This window comes from Eptatretus burgeri, chromosome 2 (assembly GCF_056783735.1).
Source record: "Eptatretus burgeri isolate ZD-2024b chromosome 2, Ebu_testis_v1, whole genome shotgun sequence".
Taxonomy (NCBI): domain Eukaryota; kingdom Metazoa; phylum Chordata; class Myxini; order Myxiniformes; family Myxinidae; genus Eptatretus; species Eptatretus burgeri.
This window is the reverse complement of record NC_140962.1, coordinates 89,386,041-89,393,540: the sequence shown is the minus strand read 5'-3', so window position 1 is coordinate 89,393,540 and position 7,500 is coordinate 89,386,041. Positions and strand designations below refer to the sequence as shown.

General features: G+C 42.5%; 1 protein-coding gene across 4 annotated transcripts in view; it reads left to right on the top strand.

The window, feature by feature from the left end:
* LOC147032529 (neuronal cell adhesion molecule-like) overlaps positions 1 to 7,500 on the top strand; it is a 486,552-nt gene that overhangs the window by 114,785 nt on the left and 364,267 nt on the right. The window contains exon 3 of one of the 4 annotated variants that reach the window (XM_085870241.1): positions 4,905 to 4,943. The exons of the other annotated variants lie outside the window; for them this stretch is intronic. The gene's annotated coding sequence lies outside the window, so the exon portion shown is untranslated. The remainder of the gene's footprint in view (positions 1 to 4,904; positions 4,944 to 7,500) is intronic. 4 annotated transcript variants of the gene reach the window in all.

The window sequence follows — 7,500 nt, the reverse complement described above, 5'->3', positions numbered from 1 at the left end:
AGGGCCTACTGAATGGCGAGTGGCGAAGATGTGGTCATGTTGATGGTGGAGGTGGCATGGTTGTAGTGTGGTTGGCGCTGTGGTGGGGATGGCGTGGTTGTTGAGATGCTGTTTGTTTGAAATAAGAGATAGAACAGAAAAAATGGCTAACTCAAAGCGTTACAGCCCGGATGGATCACATAAATTCCCTCTATACAACGGGTTTGGGCTAACTACAAATGTACTTACAAAGATATCTCACCTACAGGACCTGAATGGTGGTTTGCGAATTTCCACAACCATAACAATATATATATATATATATATATATATATATATATATATATATATATATATATATATATATATATATATATATATATATATATATATATATATATATATATATATATATATATGTTTGTAAGGCTGACAATTCGTCCTTCCACCCATTTACTCTGTTCATAAATACTTTATTGAGACCACATGGCTTCTATGGCAAATACCTAACTGCCAAATGTGGGAAACAACAATGAATTTTCTCTTCAAACCAATCAAATTTGCAATGCAATTGATTGGAAAACTGCATGTTATTTGTTGGCAGGAATGAATCATGATTTCACCATAAACATCCTCATGAATATTTTTTGCACTATTCAGCAGATCAGCTTTTCTTTCCTTTGACGTTGTTTCATAAACATTCATTGAAGCTTAGTTTGATTCTTCGATGCATAAAGTGTTCCATTGCACAACCCATTACTTCTGTAATAGAGAATGCAAGGAAATGACCTTTAAAAAATTATTTGTACGTTGCATCTCATCCTAAAATGCTTACATTACCATCTGATGGATACCTGCCTTGTGTGTTCACAACTAAGTAGCCTCATTATTCTTCAAAGAGCAGGGACCTGTGGAAATTCTTCCACATCATGTAAAATGTGACTTCAATTCCTCATCTCGCACCCCAAACCCCCTCAACCCCTTCTCTCGCAAAATGCAAGTCCTCAATCTCCACCTCCCAAAACTAGGTCCTCACCTTCCCTCTCCCAACCCTAAGGCATCAATCCTCTGTCTGCTCCAAGCCTTCAAACAACCTTCCCCATGGTCACCTGTGCAACTCATTCCCATGAGATATGTGACCATGAGCAGGTAATGACCTGTCAAGGTCACTTGTCCAACTTGCAATAATGCAATATATGCAGAAAAGATATGTGACCATGAACAGGTCATGGCCTGCCACGGTCGCCTGCCAAACCTATAATCCCGCGAGATATGCGGAAAAGATATGCAACAATGAATGACACAAAACCAATGATCTTCCTCCTGATGCATATATGCAGACCATTAAAAGTGATTGATGACCTCAGACAGAGACCATTTATGATGTGGGTTTAAGCCCTGCTTCAGAGAATGCAAATAGTTATTTGGGCATTGCATAAGTTAACAGACTGCTATCTCGATCGCTAAGGCCGATCTTCACCAGGCCCGTGGCACCTTCTCAGCTCAAAATACTTTTAACTGTCACTTTGGTAGTTTTATAATGTATAGGGAGTTTACTTTTCCTGTTGAATTAATTTCCTGTTTCAATTTCCTGTTTCAATATTTCAATAGTTTCAATTTCCTGTTGAAAAACTGACCAACATTCTGTTGCCTACTCTTCAGGAAGGACACCGTGTGATATTTAACGTCCACCAACTCATGGTGTCAGATGGGTTGCCCAGTTTAACGTCTATCCGAGGGACGGCGCACGCAATGATTCTTCGCTCTGCCTGCGAGTCACCGGAATGACAGTTTATAGCTGAGCTGAGATCCAATCTCAGACCAGACTGCTCAGAGTTTTATAATGTATTGGGAGAGCAGCAAAGGGAAAAATGTAAAGGTGGTGCATTGTGATTGTGAATATGACAGCTCTGGGGCGTATTTGGCTTCACATTGCAGTGAGCACCAATACGGCGGCTAGAAGATTTTAATTTTTTTTTCATCAGGATGAAATTGTGGGTGGGTGGAGTCACGCCAGCTGTCCAACCTATTGGTGGGAAGGATTGTTGCAGGGACACGGAAGACACAAACAAAAACAAGCATATTATTATCAAAGATACCTGACAAAACAAAGTATACGAGAACAGCACTCGATAGAGTGCATACCTCCGCCAGGCTGAACAGTTTATGTTTTGTTTCTCACTGATAGGCCAGATCTGGATGCGGACCTGAACCAAAATCAAATCAGCTTGGTACTGTCACACACCTAATTCATCCACCAAGTCTTGTCATGACTTGTCGACAACGTTTTGAAATATTGTCGTTTTGGCCACATCTCTCAATGGTGAAGAATCACCTTAAAAAAAATAATAAAAGAATCGTCGTATCCGGATCTGAAGCAAAACCTAATCAAATCATCCTTGTCACACACCCAACCTGTCCACCAAGTTTCTTCCGAATTAATCGATAACTTTTTGTGATATCCTGCTCACAGACCAACAAATGGGTGAAAACATAACCTCCGGCAGAGTTAAATAGAGGATTTTAATCTGAGGTTGAAAACATTGCCAGGAAAGTGCTCACATAGATGCGGTAAACCAGGCAATGAGGGTGCTTTTTGAATTTTAAAGATTTTATACTTTCTCTTATGAAGAGTATGTATGCCCAACTAGTGTGTGTGTGTGTGTGTGTGTGTGTGTGTGTGTGTGTGTGTGTGTGTGTGTGTGTGTGTGTGTGTGTGTGTGTGTGTGTGTGTGTATGAGACAGAGACAGAGACAGAGACAGAGACAGACAGACAAGTTAGCCTACTGCCTATTTTCAGCATGTTTATGAGGTTCTCTAATTACTGTTGACCTTAAGTTTTATCTCTCTTCAAAGTCTTTAACGAAAGATGCCCAATTTCAATTTTTTTCTGCCCTCTCGACCATGAGCATGCTCCTGATAATAAAGTAATTGATGGAAGCCCTAAATCTTAATAAAAAGGTCATGGCAGTGTCTTAAGACATTTTCTGAATGCTTGACTGTCTGGCATCGACGAGGTCTGCTCACTAAGCTTTCTATCAATGACATTCAGGGTCATCACCTTGATTTGCTTGTGGATTACCTTTATGCACACAAGAGCGTGTTGCCCTGGATGAAATTCTTTATTCTGCTCTTCAATATTGGAGGCTCTGTGTTTTTTGTATGTTTGGTCCTTTGCTATTTTTGGTGTATATCAATTACCTTTCTGCCTCCTTGTAAAATCCTTTACACCACTTAACAGCTTAACTACCCTTTGTTAGACTGTTGATCACCGTGCTGAACAGTGTTGCAGTTCATTCCTTGGAAATAGTGATTTAGACAGGATGAGGCTTTTTCATTGAACATTTGGAATGTGAAATTTCCTGTTGAAAAACTGACCAACATTCTGTTGCCTACTCTTCAGGAAGGACACCGCATGATATTTAACGTACACCAACTAATGGTGTCAGATGGGTTGCCCCGTTTAACGTCTATCCAAGGGACGGCACACGCAATGATTCTTCGCTCGACCTGCGAGTCACCGGAATGACAGTTTCTAGCTGGGCTGAGATCCAATCTCAGACTAGACTGCTCAGAGACGAGTGTGCATACCTCAAGGCCACCATATCAGCCTGATAGAAGTGATCAAGGACAGAGGAGTATAAAGGGATGCAGAGTTGTTGCACTTGCATGGGCCTAAGAAGAAAGCAGCAAAGAGAGCTGTGGATAAGGCAAGGAATGATATGGAAGTGGATGTGTACAGAAAGTTTAATCAGTATGGTGGGATGAATATGATCTATAAAATAACTGGAGACAAAGATGAGAATTGTAGGAATGTGAAATTGGGTGGTGGAGGGGGGAGATGATGGGGATCAGGAAGGAGATGGAATGTTGATGACAGAGTGGGGCAGTACTGAAGGTGCAGGAAGGCTATGTCGAGATATTGGTGAACCAGGGGTGGAAGCAACGAAGAGCTTTGATTGCCAAGCCCCCTTTTGGGGAAAGTGGAAGTTGTAGGGATTATGGATGTGGAGGTGCAGCCAGTGTTAAAAAGGATGAAGAAGGCAAGAGTGCTATGCATTGATGAGATGTGCAGAGATGCTAATTGCAGTGGGATAGATTGGACTTAATCAGATGAAGAGATTGTTGAATATATGGATGATAGGGTAAGATTCCAGAGGAGTGGCAGATTGGTTTAATAGTACCAATCTGGAAAAGGAAGGGAGATGTGTAAGATTTGATGGAAGCACAGAAGTATCATGCTTCCAAGCCACATGATGGACATCCGAGAAAGGATTCCGGATGGAAAGGACAGGAAGAAGTGTGGAGCAGAAGATGAGTAAAGAGCAACAGGGGTTCACTCATAAAGGGAAGAGGGATTATGGATGGGATGTTTACTCGAATCAAGAAGACAGGGATTGGAGATGAAACGGTGAATGGCACTCTGATTTGAGGTGATAATGGTGATAATGATGATGGTGAAAGAGAAAGAGATGATGGTATCACCATCCGAGAAAGATGGTGATAATGATGCTGAGATGGATGGGATTGCTGGAAAGGGAAGTTAGGATGGTGGAAGGGCATGTATGAGGGAATGAAAGGTAGAGTTTTAGTTGGATCTGGAATGTCAGAGGATTTCTGCATTTACAACAGTTTGAGTATCTAATATATAAATGTATGTGTCTAATATATAAAGCTGAGTTGGTGTATGTGGGTCTGTCTATGTGGGTTATAAGGGCTGCTAATTCTACAGGCCACACCTCCAGCTGTCCAAAAACTGCTACTATCTTTTTCTCTTCACGTCACTCAGATTCCTTTAAAGGCCTCATGTACATTTGAAGACTGAACAACGCATCTTCTATTATTAAATGAAGATAATGTTTTGAGGAAAAAAAAGTAACATTTTGATTACAACTCAAATGAAATAATGCATGTTTTGCCCGCAGAAATCTTGGCAGCTCTCTAATATCCACAACCCAATGAAGGTACGTTAATCCTCATATTATGCAGAGGAAAGAAAATAGTGATATTGCATTAAGAAAACGAGCTGTGGGATGTTAAACGAAGATATTTTCTGTCTGGGAGACAGTGACATGTCACTTATAACTCGATGTTTGCTTTCCTGTCTTTGCAATGACTGTTACAAGCAAAGATATCCTGTGTTTACTTCCGTACGAAGTATGAAAAAAGACTTCCCTATACATGATGTCATGAATGCAGCAATGTCTTCAATAGAAGTAATGCACTAATAATATAATTGGAGCCTTTTTTTATAACATACTAAAAGTCATGGAAAAATGATATGATAGAGGATAGAAGATTTATTTGCTGATTACTAGGAGAGGGAGAGGAAAAAGAACAGATTAACGAGAGTAGGAAATATCATGCAAATATGGCAGTCTCGTGTGAGGTGTCTCACCGTCAGCTAATCTAATAGTGGGGCGGCTTAGCCCAAATATTCAAAAGAATTGTGCATTTTGTGATACAAGCACCAAACTTGGCACAAATGTACATTAATATGTTGCGAACATTTTCAGATGTTGGGCCACTTGAAATTCTCTCTTTATGTCCGCCATATTGGATTTCAAAATGGCCACCACTTGAAATCTACATTTGCTATTATCTCTGGACGTAATGCAGCTATTGACTTGATTCTGGTATCTAAATGTATGTTTTTGGGGGCAAGGAATCCAATGGTACCATTTTCAACTTAATATTATCTATCACAGTCTGTTATATAATTTTATTTGGAAATTATCCAGGCAAATATTGGATTCAACACAATACTTTGAAAAGAATGGCTTAGTTCTGCAAATATAAAGAAAAAAAAAACTATACTAAATCACGAGTAACAACTCAGACAAGCTCATATATAATGGCAGTCTAAAATATAAATTCACATCAAGTGACTGCAGCAGCACTGTACATCCTGCAACACCGTGCCGACAACCACTACTGTCTGGGAGAAACCAGGGATGCAGAGGACCTTCCGGAGTTTGAAGACTGGTGTTGCCAGAGAGGAGAAGACATCCCCCAGTTTCACTACTGGGCAACCGTGCTGGAACTAGAACTGTTGGTTCTAGTGTATGTGCGTTCTCTCAGGCAGGGATCGTTAATGATGTACCTCGATGCTCTGACAGAGCTGGTCCCCTGGTTCCATGCACTGGATCACACCCACTATGCTAGGTGGATACCAGTGCACCTGAAGGACATGGCCAAACTCACCATCAAACACCCAGATGTAGCCAGGAAATTCAGGGAAAGCCACTTCACCGTTCAGAAAACACAGAGGGTGTTCTCTTCAATCCCGATTGACCAGGCACATGAGCAGAATAATGCCTGCATCAAAGGAGACGGTGGAGCAGTTGGGCTCACTGATAACCCTAGTGCTCTACGTCGCTGGATGGTTGCGGGACCAGAAGTTGCCAGGGTGATCGAAGAATTCCAGGATGGGAACCAACACTGGAGACGGCAAACAGCAGACACACGTCATCATGATCAGACGCCAAGTGTACAGGCCTCATTTGTGAAAGATGTTCACTCTCTCGTTGGTGTCATAGAGGAGATGGGCAACCCATTCGAGGAGGAGAGTCAGGATGTAGTCAAACTGGACACAAAGGAGATCGCAGATCCTGCTGCTGTGGAGACTGTTATGAATGCCAAGAGGATTGGCCAAGAGCAGTTCGAGGCTTTCACCAGAGAGCGTCTGTTGGACAGAACAAAGACAGTGGATGCACCCATTCCTCGTAACAAGCTGAAGGTGTTCAGCACTTCCACTCCAAGAAGCCAGAGCATAGGTCAGCAACAGCTCGCCTCCATCAAGAATGACCGTGAACTCTTCGCATGCCTGTACATTGGCTGCCAGACGAGGGATGAAAACCTTGAGGAGTTCTTTTGTCATGAGAATCAGGCATGTCCTCTTGCATTGTCTGATGGTGGAAGCCTCTGCACTGGTACCAAGAGTGATCTCCTCACATGCTTGGAAGAAGTCTCCGACGCAAAGACAGAGACTCCTGTCACGACCTGTATTGTGCTTGATGGAGCAGCCATCGTCCAGATGCTGAAGCCGGCTGCATCAAAGACCTTTGAAGAGTATGCACAACAGATCTTCATCTCATATATGTCCACAAAGCTGCAAACAGTGTCACGCCTGGATCTGGTCGGGGATACTTACCTTGCTGATTCACTGAAAGGTAGTACATGTGCAAAGCAGGGACAAGGTGTGCGGAGACGTGTGGTGGCTGCCGCAGCCATACCAGGAAACTGGCAGAACTTCCTATGAGTGGACAGCAACAAGACCGAGCTGTTCAGGTTCCTCTCGGCAGCTCTCATGGAATGGTTTGACCAGGAGGACAAGCAACTCGTCATTACTGATGGAGAGGCAGTGCTCAGCAAGCCACTACTGCCAGATCTGACCTCACTCGCCCCATGTAACCATGAAGAAGCTGACAGTCGGATGGTGCTGCATGCATCTCACACAGTCCAGCATGGACACCATGCAATACTCATCTGGACAGCAGACACTGATGTTGTGGTGCTGGC